Source organism: Budorcas taxicolor, chromosome 8 (genome assembly GCF_023091745.1).
Source record: "Budorcas taxicolor isolate Tak-1 chromosome 8, Takin1.1, whole genome shotgun sequence".
Lineage (NCBI taxonomy): Eukaryota > Metazoa > Chordata > Mammalia > Artiodactyla > Bovidae > Budorcas > Budorcas taxicolor.
In genome coordinates, this window is record NC_068917.1 from 36,074,354 (window position 1) to 36,088,992 (window position 14,639).

Consider the following 14,639-nt stretch of genomic DNA (forward strand, 5'->3'; position numbering starts at 1 on the left):
TGATTGTGGCCAGGTTGATTTTTTTAATACTTTCATAGAACTGGAATGAGATTTAACCTCTGTAATATAATGCAATCTTATATTTTTGTATACATATAAACTGTGACAGGGTTTTCTTTTCATTACAGGGTTACAACTGTAATTTTGGTCATATTGAATGTGATGAGAGTTGCACATTCTTTTTCATTAATAAAAGACATGTGTATGCAATGGAGAACAGTCTGAGTATCAGTCTTTTATTAAATTCCATGTGGTAAGTTCCTAAGCACTACTTTGAGCCCACTGTTTCAGACTTATGTGAAATCTGTGTATTTGAGTGTCTAAGATGGGGGAACAGAGCTGTAGTGACATTTTTAGTGTTCTTAAATTGCTGTAAATGAAAAATTGAATCACAATGAACACTGTGAACATTATTTTTTCTTTCATAATTCATTTTTGTTTATTTATTAATTCTGCATTTAGAGTGCCCTATTGGTGCTGGTAGGGACAGGTTCATAAAAAAGCAAAGGGCAAATATAATTTAGAAAAAATAATGTAAATTATTTGACTAGTTATCTTTCTGTTTTTTTTTTTAATTTGTTCATTTTTATTTTATTTATTATTATTTTTTATTTAAATTTTATTTTTTTTACTTTACAATACTGTATTGGTTTTGCCATACATTGACATGAATCCACCACAGGTGTACCTGAGTTCCCAACCCTGAACCCCCCTCCCACCACTTTGAAATGTACATTTCACTGAAACTGTAAATAAGTCTATAACCATCTTTTGTAAAGATAATTTAATGTGGTTTTAGTCAACCTTAAAGTGCTTTCTTTTGATTTACTTTCTCACCTCTACTAAATATTAAGAAAATGATAATGATAAAAAGACACATTTTTGTTTTTTTACTAAGTGCGACAAGGAAGAACTGAAATAATGGGTATCAAATTTCTAACAATGGAAAAATTAAGACAAAACTATGGATCATGAGGGAAACATTGTTACACACATGTATTCACACACACATACACACATACACACACATCCTATCAAAAAAAAAAAAGAAAAAGATGACACCAATAATACTAGACTTGTATCTTTTTTAGGGAAAACAAGTTGATTGCCTTGTGGTCAGACCTGAAAGATGCTTCACAATGTGGGTGTTATTCATATTGGGCTGATGTAGGCTGTGAAGTTAAAAAAAAATTAAAAACTGTTTCTTTGGAAAGAGGCCACAGTACTTATGTATCTTCAAAAAAATTAACTAGCTATTATTTTTTATTATTTATAGAAAAGAGGGGAAGAAGAACTTATTATTAACAGATCTGAAACTATCAAATGGGTTTTAAAAACGGGTTAAAACATCTTTAATTTAGAAATCTTATTATTGTTCAGGAAAACTACCTGTTGAAGCAATTTGCTGTTGTCAACAAAAATGAGGTAATGGAAAAATTGTGACATTGAACCTCTTTTCGACTCTTTAGAATAAAAATTCACAAGCAAAGAGAACATTTATTGCTGGATTGTAAGCTTATAAACAGCCTGGTTTATTAGCATTAGTGTTAGTTGCTCAGTTGTGACCGACTCTTTGCGACCCATGGAATGCAGCTAACCAGACTCCTCTGTCCATAAGACTTGCCAGGCAAGGATACTGGAGTGGGTTGTCATTTCCTTCTCCAGGGATCTTTCCAACTCAGGGATTGAACCCCGGTCTCCAGCACTGCAGGCAGATTCTTTACTGATTGAGCTACAAGGGAAGCCCATCTGTCCATTGCTTGGAGGAAATAGAAAACACACCCTCTCTGTGCCTCAAATTCCTCCCTAGAAATGGTCCATTTGCTTCCTGATGACTGCACTTGTGTCCTCCCATGTTGTTACAACCCCCAACTCCAATGCTAGTGCTCTCCTCATTAGCTGCATTCGTAAGGCCCATTCTCCAGTGTGAACTCTCCGATAACCAAATAGACCTGATCTACTATTAAGATTTCCCACATTCACTGCACTCAAAAGGCCTTTCTCCAGTGTGAATTCTCTGATGATCAATTAACTGGTATATTAATTTACTCATAATAAATTATAGTATTCTATGCATTAGGTCTGATAATTACTGAATAATATTCTGCCAGTCTTCATGTAACTTATGTATATAACTGGAAGTGAACTGAACTGAACTGATGACACTAAATATTATTTTAACATCCCTAAAATTAAGCTTTGTACTCAGAGATACTTGTTGACTTACTCATCAACTGAGTTCTGAAATTCTGCTACAGAAAAATGCATTTATATGCATAAGTTAAGAGTGGCACTCATCTCCTGAATAATCATGTATTTTAACCCAGAATTCAACCAGCAGATATATGGTCAACTGATCTTCCATGGTACATCAAGAATACACAATGGAGAAAAGACATGCTCTTTAATAAATAGTGCTGGGAAGACTAGTTATACACAGGCAAAAGAATGAACCTCATTGTATCCCATATAAAAAAAAAAGCTCAAAATGGTTTAAAGATAGAAATACATGACATGAATTGTAAAACTCCTAGAACAAAATGAAAGAGAAGTGCTTTTTGATGTTGGTCTTGGCCATGATTTCTTAGATATGACACCAAAGCACTAGTAACAAAACCAAAAATTGACAAGAGGGAGTACATTAAACCAAAAAGTTTCTGCACAGTGAAGACAATCAGCAAAACAGAAAAACAACCTATGCAATGAGAGATAAGATTTGGAAGTCATATATCTGTTCAGTTGAGTTCAGTCGCTCAGTCGTGTCCGACTCTTTGCTACCCCATGAATCGCAGCACGCCAGGCCTCCCTGTCCATCACCAACTCCCGGAGTTCACTCAGACTCACGTCCATCAAGTCAGTGATGCCATCCAGATATCTCATTCTGTCGTCCCCTTCTCCTCCTGCCCCCAATGCCTCCCAGCATCAGAGTCTTTTCCAATGAGTCAACTCTTCGCATGAGGTGGCCAAAGTACTGGAGTTTCAGCTTTAGCATCATTCCTTCCAAAGAACACCCAGAGCGATGATATGGGGAGGGTGGTGGGAGGGGGATTCAGGATTGGGAGCTTGTATACACAGGTGGTGGATTCATGTCAATGTATGGCAAAACCAATACAGTATTGTAAAGTAAAATAAAGTAAAAATAAAATTAATAAAAAAAAAAGAACAGCCAGGACTGATTTACTTCAGAATGGATGGTTTGGATCTCCTTGCAGTCCAAGGGACTCTCTAGGCTCTTCTCCAACACCACAGTTGAAAAGCATCAATTCTTCAGCGCTCAGCCTTCTTCACAGTCCAACTCTCACATCCATGCATGACTACTGGAAAAACCATAGCCTTGACTAGATGGATCTTAGTCAGCAAAGCAATGTCTCTGCTTTTGAATATGCTATCTAGGTTGGTCATAACTTTTCTTCCAAGGAGTAAGCATCTTTTAATTTCATGGCTGCAGTCACCATCTGCAGTGATTTTGGAGCCCAAAAAAATAAAGTCTGACACTGTTTCCACTGGTTCCCCATCTTTTTTCCATGAAGTGATGGGACCATATGCCATGATCTTCGTTTTCTGAATGTTGAGCTTTAAACCAACTTTTTCTCTCTCCTCTTTCACTTTCATCAAGAGGCTTTTGAGTTCCTCTTCACTCTCTGCCATAAGGGTGATGTCATCTGCATATCTGAGGTTATTGATATTTCTCCCAGCAACTTGATTCCAGCTTGTGCTTCCTCTAGCTCAGCATTTGTCATGATGTACTCTGCATATAAGTTAAATAAATCGGGTGACAATATACAGCCTTGACGTACTCCTTTTCCTATTTGGAACCAGTCTGTTTTTCCATGTCCAGTTCTAACTGTTGCTTCCTGACCTGCATACAGATTTCTCAAGAGGCAGGTCAGGTGTTCTGGTATTCCCATCTCAAAGAATAAATATGGATCGGCAACAGGTATATGAAAATTGTCCAACATCAGTAATTATTATGGAAATGCATATTAAAACATAAGTGAGATGTTACCTCACACATAGTTACAATATGCTATTATGGAAAAAAAGAAAGAAAGATAATAAAGGCTGGTAAGGATGTGGAAAAACTGTAACTCTTTTTAATATTAGTGGGAATGTGAAATTACACAGCTTCTACGGAAAGCAACATTGAGGTTTCAAAAAAATTTAGACAGAATTACACATCATCAAGCAATTCCCCTTCTAAATATTTATCTGAAAGAATTAAGGTCAGAATCTTGAATATTTGCACTCTCATGTTAATTGCAACACTGCTCACACTACTTGTTATGAAAATAATGCAAATGTCCTTTGATGGATGACTGAGTAAAGAGAATGGTATATATACATACACATACTATGGAATATTATTTAGCCTTTAAAAAAAGAAAATTATGTTCTATGTGACAGTGTGGATGAATCTGGAGGATATTAACGCTCAGTGAAATGATTTCTCATAGAAAGGAAAGTACAATGGCATTTGCCAGTGCAAGCAGAGAGGGAAAACAGGGAGTTGTTTTTCAATTGGTATAAAGTTTCAGTTATGCAATAAGAATTAGTTCTAGATATCTGCAGCACAGCATAATGCCTAAAGTCAACAATATTGTATTGTGCACCTAAAAATTTAAGAGGATAAGTCTCATGCTGTGTTCTCAATACAACAAAATGGACAGAGGGAAAATTTTGGAGATTTGATTATAGTGATAGTTTCATGGATGCACAGTTCAGTTCAGTTCAGTCGCACAGTTGTGTCTGACTTTTTGCGACCCCATGAATCGCAACACACCAGGCCTCCCTGTCCATCACCAACTCCTGGAGTTCACTGAAACTCATGTCCATCGAGTCAGTGATGCCATCCAGCCATCTCGTCCTCTGTTGTCCCCTTCTCTTCCATCCCCAATCCCTCCCAGAATCAGGGTCTTTTCCAATGAGTCAACTCTTCACATGAGGTGGCCAAAGTACTGGAGTTTCAGCTTTAGCATCAGTCCTTCCAATGAACACCCAGGACTGATCTCCTTTGGAATGGACTGGTTGGATCTGTTTGCAGTCCAAGGGACTCTCAAGAGTCTTCTCCAACACCACAGTTCAAAAGCATCAATTTTTCGGTGCTCGGCCTTCTTCACAATCCAACTCTCTCATCCATACATGATCACAGGAAAAACCATATCCTTGGCTAGATGGACCTTTGTTGGTAAAGTAATGTCTCTGCTTTTTAATATGCTATCTAGGTTGGTCATAACTTTCTTTCCAAGGAGCAAGCGTCTTTTAATTTCATGGCTGCAGTCACCATCTGCAGTGATTTTGGAGCCCAAAAAAATAGTCTGACACTGTTTCCACTGTTTCCCCATCTATTTTCTATGAAGTGATGGGACCAGATGCATTTCTGGTTGGGGCATAGGCTTGGATTTCGTGATATTGAATGGTTTGCCTTGGAAACGAACAGAAATCATTCTATGGATTTTGAGATTGCATCCAAGTACTGCATTTTGGACTCTTGTTGACCAGATGGCTACTCCATTTCTTCTAAGGGATTCCTGCCCACAGTAGTAGATATAATGGTCATCTGAGTTAAATTCACTCATTCCAGTCCATTTTAGTTCGCTGATTCATGGATGCACACATATGTTCAAAATTTCAATTTTGCACATTAAATAAGTTCCATTTTGGAGCATATCAATTATATTGCAATTGATGAAGAAATATGGAAGTGTAATAATGAAGAATAATAATTGAAATACATTTAGGGTTTACATTATAAAAAATGCAAATGGTTAAGATAAAAATATTGGATGACATATTTTGAATAATCATGAACAATAATAAAGGATTTCTCAGTGAAGGACTTTACTTCACAATATTAATTTGAAGAAGTATAAAAGAAAGACTAAAGTGAAAAAAAGATAAATAGTAACACTAATTAGGAGTCTGTTGTCAATCAGTTATTAAATAATGAATCCTAGAAAAAAAAAAAAAAAAACAACAAACAATAAAAGTGAAGAGAAAAGGCCAGAATCCTGATTTATTGACATGAAATATTTGAAGAATTGGCAACTCACTTGAATAGATAAAAGAAAACTTCAAATTTTTGAAGTGTGTGTTTTAAATTTTGTGATGATTTCCTTAATAGAATCCTTAAAGGTAATACTGAAAATATTTCACAACTACTATGATATGAGCCCTGATCATGTTGAATGGGCACTGGTTTGTAGCCATTCGGTTAGGTGCCAGGTATGCATTTAATACAAGGACAACAACTGAAAGGAAAGAGATTGTGGTACGTGTTCATGACTATCTAGGATTTAAGTTGCTCATGAGCTATCTATTTGGACATGTTCTGTAGTCATATGCAAATAACTATAATTTATCTATAATCAGATATATTTTATTTAGACAATATGTGGGAAGATTCCATTAGATTAGAGAGAGACAATTTGAACTTTAAGTTACTTGCATGCATGTGTGCAAAGCGGCTTCACTCAGGTTCATCTCTTTGCAACACTATGGAAAGACTGTGGCCTGCCAGGTTTCTCTGACCATGGAATGCTCCACATGAAACCACTGTAGTGGGTTGCCACTTCCTTCTCCAGGGGATCTTCCAGACCCAGGGATTGAATCCTTATCTCTTATGTCTCCTGCATTGGCAGGTGGGTTCTGGACTGCTAGCACCAACTGAGTGCAATGATTATTGTTACTAAAATATTCCATAAATTTTCTCTGTTTGTATCCACTAACGAAGGCAGCAAACAATACTTAGTGGTGGGGATTAAACTACACTTGCTCCACTAAAATTTAGTGGTATACTAGGTGAAGTATTTCTAATTTTACACTTTTATTATTAATACAAAGAACATGATACAGTGTGGTATAATGGGGCAGAAGTAAAAATTGTAATTTATATGCATTTTATGCAAAATTTTAGATATATAAACTTTGGTAAGATAATGAATGCATACCTTCTCTGAGATACTCTCTCCTCCCATCCAAGTTACAGAGGATCATGCATTTAGGGTTTTTGGTTAAGGCTTAAATGAATATTAAGTGTAAAATACTTAACCAACTGAAAGTGCCAGAGTAGTTTCCTTACAAAATCCAATGTTTACTGTGTCTTGCAAAAGTGCCTGGATGGATTTCCACCCTGTGATAGTGGGCAAATGACAACAGTCCAACTGAAGGTATATTTCATATGTCATAATCAATATTAATTTTCATGGACTTTGAAGTGGGGAGTGCTTCCCACAATAAATGCTTCCCACCATAAATGGGTGAAATCAAGGATGCTAAATGTGGTTGGCATGACTATGCATCATGTGGAAAAACACAAAACACATTCTAAAACAATGTGGACTCTAATATTGAGCTGTTTTAAAACTTATAATACAAAATTTACAAGAGCACATGAGCTAAATTCTAGAATTTACAAAAATAGTCAAGAATGACTTACTCAACCTGTATCCTAGGATATTTAAATTCATGATAAATAATATTCTTTTAGATGCAATAATGAAAGTATTTCCTTAGTATTTAAGTTACTCTTTTATAGGAGTTAAGGCCCTTAGAAAGCCTTCTTTTTGCAGAAAAATGTGTATTGTACTGACTTACTTGAAAGTTTCTTGACAAAAATAATGTACTTCTTAAGGCAATAATCTCAGTGTTAGAGACTAATTTAAAACAGCACTGGACATATTGGACTTTTAAGTATCACTGTTTTATTGTCATAAAACCAATACAAATGAGAATAACTTCCTGTCAACTTGAACGGTTTCAATGGGCAAAAATTCCTTTTTTTTTTTTTTTTTAACATTTGTCATTCAAGGCATTTTTTTCCCACTTATGTACTAATCTCATCGAAACATACTTGCAGCAGAGAATCTTTTGCAGAAATGTACTGAATTTTAGGCCTAATGAAAGACTTGCGAAAGTATATGTCTGCTCTTTCTTGAATCAAATCTATTCTAAGATTTATTTATTCAGATTTTACCTCTGAGTCATACTTGATTATCTTAAACATTCTTAAAGAGTTGAAGTATTTCAATATTTAATTTACTGTATTATACTCAAACCTTTGTGTAAAGAACATTTTTCATGCTTTAAGTAACTATTTTGAAGGAAACCATAACCAAGAGAGTCCATAAGAGGTAGATTAAAGATAATACCTGAAAGAAGAATATGTTTCTAACCTATTTAGAAAAAAAAAAAAAAAAAAAAAAAAAAACAAGAAACAGAATAAGTGAAGAGTAGTTTAATATAATAGATTTAAGAAAGAATTTATGATAGCATATTTCTTGAGAGTTAACAGATCTTTTAATACATATTATTATTGTCAAAACACAGTTGATGTGGTCCTAAAGTCTAAGAACTTCATGGTGGCAGGGAGAATGTGTGAACCAGGGGTGGTAGGTTATATGTGGTCAAAAATTACTGCCATTTTCATTTGTTTTTTTTAAATAAAAAATATGCTTTTACCGATGTAGAAAAAACATCTGAATCATGATTCATGATTTTCGTAACACAAATTTTGTAGCAAATCTGATGGGTGTGGGCATGCTAAATTGCTTCAGTTGTGTTGGATTCTTTGTGACTGTACAAACTGTAGTCACCAGGCTTCTCTGTCCATAGGATCTCCTGGCAAGAATACTAGAATGAGTTGCCATGCCTTCCTCCAGGGAATCTTCCTGATCCAGGGATTAAACCTGCGTCTCTTATGTGTCCTGCATTGGCAGACAAGTTCTTTATCACTATTTCTTTTTGGGAACTTCTGGCAACTCTGATACATTTCCAAATAATACAATCACCCACCCAGTGACACACAAGGAAGTAGCAAGACAGGGCTGGAGGAGATAGGGGAGTGGGTACTTCTTAGTTGTTTTTACACACATTGAGTTGATTTGCCTAAAATCATTCAACTCTTAGAAAGTTGGGACAAGATACTAAGTTTCCAAACTTCCAATCTACTACTCTTTTCTTTAACCACAATCAACTGAAATATCCATGTAATTAGAATGTATGTGAAAAACAGCCAAATTTATTTTTCAAAACACAAATTGAATCTAGTCCTTTTTTATTTTAAACTAAGGTAGTAAAGCATCACAGTATTCTTTGTACATTCTAAGATTACATGGCATTTTTCTGCATATTCCTTATTATCTCAGTTATTATATCAGAATTCTGAAATTATCACCTATTTATTAGGGAAAATATCTTATGTGGCACTGTGTTTAATGTACTCCGTTGTAACAGGTCATTCTTTTTTATGTCTCTCATGTCCCTTTTAGCTGTTTCAGAGGTACTCACTATTTAGAACACTATTATCAACCATAGCTAATAAACATGAACTACAATCTTAAAGAGTTTATAGCGCTCTTGCATTTGTATCCCTTCGGTCCAGATGTGACAGGAGTGAAATGGAAAAATTATTATTCTTTACTTTCCTTGATGGATCTAGACACCGTTTTAAGAAACAGGGGAAATTATGATATATGGTATGAAAATGTTGTTTAACATAAAATTAAAATATCAAATTCATGATAATTTACTGTATTGGGCCCTGTCTTGAGTTGCATCTCCTAGAAGCCAGATCAGGTGCAGATTCTTGTTAAATGATACATTGAGGTCTATTTTGGCAGAAGAGGAGAATGAGGGAAACTGGATAAGGCAAGAGGTAAAAAGTTAACAAGAAAGTGGTCTCATAGCCCAGATAGCATCATAGGTTTATCCTACCTTGTGACAAGTGACTGGCCTTTAGTACAACCCTAGTTTGCCTAGGATGGAAGTGGGGGAAAGAATGTATCCACCCAGGCAAGTTAGCTATCATTTGGTCAAAGAGGATTCACCAGAGAAGAGGGCATGAATGAGCTGTGATTAAATAGGTACAAAGAGCATAAAAGAGGATCAAATTTGACACCAATAGCATGTAGGACCGATTCTGTTGCAATGTTTCAAGATAATGGTAAATTTCTTTCTAGCTTTGAAGTATCACTTTAAAAAGTAACTGATAACAGATGTTGCTACCTCAGTAGAACCGAACATGTTCTAATTAAAATAAGTACTTAAAAATATTACATCAAAACTACAAAGATTCAAAAAAGGTTGTTTAATTTGGCATTACTCACAGTGGAATTCTAGTTATATATTTAACTCTTGATTAAAGTAACAAAATTAATATTTTGCTAAATAATTCAGAGAAATTTTATGAAGTAAATATACAATAATTCATGAAGGATATATATTTTACTGCTTATTGAATATCAACAGAGATGTATATGATAAATGGTTAATTGCTTAATTTCAGCTATATAGAAATAAGACTTTTACCCATTTTTTTGTTATGAAGTTATAAAAGTCTACAAACTAGATTCTATTTTATTTAATATTTTATATTAATTTAGTAAATTTAAAATGCTTAAATTTATGTGTGTTCTTGCCCTGGGCTTCTAAATGATTAGACCTGCCCCTAAATGAACACTTATAAAGTCTTTGGTTGTCAATCATCTAAATATCACCTTTTTATTAGTTTTAAAAAATGTTGCCATTTCTTAATTATTAAATTTAGGCAGAATACATTTTAATTTCACATCTAGAGAAATGATGCTTAACTCTCTTACATGGCATCCAAAATTATGCTTCTCTATTATTCTCATAGTTTTCTTAATTAGATTTTCATTTTTAGTTATTCTATTTGCTATTTTCCTTTCTATAGACATATTTAAGTTTCTATTCCTTTAGGATCAGAGAGAGGCCACAACTCTTTTCTTTATGTAAGACTACGAAATTTATGCTCCTTTACTAAATACTATCTTATCTCTGGGTCTTTTTATCCTTTACTTGCTATACTGTGACATTTATAATGTCCAATATGAAATCTTTAGGTTTCAGAAGTCAAGTCATCTGTTGTTGGTACTTAAAATATGGCAGAAAGTGAAGAGGAACTAAAAAGCCTCTTGATGAAAGTGAAAGTGGAGAGTGAAAAAGCTGGCTTAAAGCTCAACATTCAGAAAATGAAGATCATGGCATCCGGTCCCATCACTTCATGGGAAATAGATGGGGAAACAGTGGAAACTGTGTCAGACTTTATTTTGGGGGGCTCCAAAATCACTGCAGATGGTGACTGCAGCCATGAAATTTAAAGATGCTTACTCCTTGGAAGAAAAGTTATGAGCAACCTAGATAGTATATTCAAAAGCAGAGACATTACTTTGCTGACTAAGGTCTGTCTAATCAAGGCTATGGTTTTTCCAGTAGTCATGTATGGATGTGAGAGTTGGACTGTGAAGAAGGCTGAGTGCCAAAGAACTGCTGCGTTTGAACTGTGGTGTTGGAGAAGACTCTTGAGGGTCCCTCGGACTGCAAGGAGATCCAACCAATCCATTCTGAAAGAGATCAGCCCTGGTATTTCTTTGGAAGGAAAGATGCTAAAGCTGAAACTCCAGTACTTTGGCCACCTCATGTGAAAAGTTGACTCATTGGAAAAGACTTTGATGCTGGGAGGGATTGGGGGCAGGAGGAGAAGGGGACGACCGAGGATGAGATGGCTGGATGGCATCACTGACTCGATGGACACGAATCTGAGTGAACTCTGGGAGTTGGTGATGGACAGGGAGGCCTGGCGTGCTGCAATTCATGGGGTCGCAAAGAGTTGGACATGACTGAGCAACTGAACTGAACTGGAAATGATTCTGAAAACACCAAATATTTTTTAAAAAGTTTGTAAGTTATTGTGTTAATTGTTGACTACTTGTTTAACTCCTACTTTGAGTCCTATAGTATTCCTGGGCTATTACAGAAGGAGGGAAATCATTTTAACAGACTATATCACTTTCCATAGTGGTTAACCCATGGCACCTGGAAAGTGGCTTTTTATTTTACTTTATTTCAGACAATGATTGAGTCCAGAAAGATTTAAATCAAAATGAAACAAATTAGGCATATAGGTAGATTATTCACTCTCTGGGCTTGATTGCAATTGTGATGCAGATTTTCTGTATTTGGGAGATTTTCAAACAGGCTAGCTTATATTCATAGATTCACACAAAACCTAAGTTTTGTTCTCTGATCCCTCACTCATCCACCTTGGCTCTCACCTAATTCTTTCCAAAGATGTGTTGCTATGCCTCCAATACAATACAGAACCATAATTGGCACTTACTTCCACTTTTTAAGAAGTATCTTAATAAAGAGAGCATTCTGCTTCTTTTCCATGGTATTTTGCTGATAGTTGACATAGTTATTTACTTTTTTTAAATCATTCTAATATGATTGGTCTTGTTTCCTTTCAGAAACCTCTTTCCCTTTTGCCATTTTGCCTCTTTCTGTTTCCCTAATTTGCCATTCCAAAGTTCAAAGTCAAATGGATTCCTCTCTTTTAAACTGGGAAGAGATTAAATAACTTGTTTAAAGACATACAAGCTAATGGGTTGTAGATGACCACTCTACATACTCTGGAGCATCCAGAGCCACTGATAAAATGTGAAACCAGTTCAATTTATATTTCTTTTCGTGTAAATGAATCTTTCTTTCTCACAATTTTAAGAGTTGTATCCATACTTAATAATGAGATTCCACAAGACTATTTCTAGATGTGGACATTCTGTTTCACACTCAGTATGCACATATCTCTCTAGATTATACATTTATTAAAAGTTTTAAATATTATTTTTGTTTAGCTTCTCCTTTTGTCTCTCCATTATGTCATTTTGTTTTCTATTTTATTTTTAACAAAGTATCTGTTATCTGGATATAGTTTATGCTGGACTGATTCCCTGTGTTTTTTAAGTTTTCTGATATCCCCACCTCTTCATCATTTTTTTCTTTTCTTTGTACTCTAGAAATTCATTTCAAATTTATGTCAGCCATTATTTTGATTCTATCCCTGAAAAACATGCATTACACAGTATAAGCTATCTTTTGCATTCCATTTAAAGATCATTCAGTTTCTCAGAGACAAAATATTATTTTTGAGTATGATTTCCTATGTAATATTGTACTGTCTGTGAGCACAGGAATGGGAGACTATCTGGATCTCTCTTCCATATAAGATTCACAAGTTCCTTAGAGTTATTAATAAATCACAGCTTCCTCCTGCCGGGTATGGTTCAGGCCCTAATTATTCTTAGGGATTTGTCAATACGAATATAACTACTTTGGGGGTTGCCTTATTCAGTGTATATTTTAGCTGCAATGTTCTCCATTATGACTAATCCCTTTTCCTTTTCTATCTGCCCTACTCTCTTCTTAAGAAATATATCTGCTGTTGGTCCCAAATAACCCAGCTCCTTTTCTGTTATCAGTTTAGTGTAATATATTCATTCCCCTTTGTACATAATTAACACTACTTCAGTGAGATAGTTTGCAAGAGAGAAAATATAAAGGCATACAGTCCTCATTTTAAGCCATAAATCTGATGCTTAAGAACTTTTTGGGGGGGAGGGGCAGTTAAAAAAGCTATATTTTAAAATGCATTTGAAAGTTATAAAACTCTATGCTTTCTAGTCATAGGAAATGTTTGATTCATGAACATTACTAAGCCAGCCTTAAAGTTGTAATACTATGACCTTGATCTCTTTTCCCTGTAAGATCTGGCAAATATATAACAGCTCTTATTCCCTTTTGCAAAATGTCTGTTCTCTTTTCTCCCATTATAACTGCTAGAAAGTTAGTATGTCTTTTCTACTTGTTTTTGTGACAAGTTCACTGGCCTGGAGTTCTCTGTTATATTTTTTACCTTTCTTTTCCATGGTAAGCAATATATACTACCTCAAGCAGTCTTTTAATGGCTTCTATCTTTCCTTCTCTTTTTCATTGATATCCTTGTGATTGAAATACTATCATCTACCTCTAGGCCACTCAAGAGCAGTACAGTTCTTATTCATCTTGAAACTTCAATAATTGAAGTCCTTTATCTGCTCATATCTTTCTGTTAGATGTTAAGATCTGTCTGTTGCAAGAAATTACCATTTTGTTTCAAGATTGCAGATGGATGCAGAAGTGTATACTACATTTAAGAATAAACACTCCTTTCAAGTTCTAAAAATTATTTTCTCAACCACCAGTGAATATGCCCTTCAGATTAGAGAAAGTGAAATGTAGATCATCATGAATAAATAATTTATCTACTCTGTCCCTGGAAAGAAAAGATGATACAAAACAGTAATTGACATTTTCAAAATGTCTTCAATAGATTTTTTTTTGTTTGTTTTTAAGCACAAGACTGCAGACTTCTAAAAAGAGAAATGAGAAATCCCTAGGAACATAATGCATCTTTAAAGATGTTTTTTCCCTCCTAGACTTTCCAGGAAATTTCAAGTTACATTACTATTTCCTTCCTGAATTTCTTATTTTCCTAAATCATTCTTTTACCATTCCTTCCTTCTGTTCTTGTTCTCACAGACAGAATTGGGAGAATACCAGACTGGGAATCTCAGGTACTCTGGGAAAGCATCTGATACCTTCTTTTAAAACTTTCCAGGATCAATTCATTTTGACTAAGTAGCATCAATGACTGTGGAACATTCTAGCCATAGCAGGAACTGTTCCACGAGTGAGAATAATTTGTGTATGGATTTTTTTGTGACCATTCTCTTTTCAGGAGAGTGTTGAAAATTGATTAGCAACTCTTCTTAGATTTAAAATGTTTTGAACAAGAGCCCAGT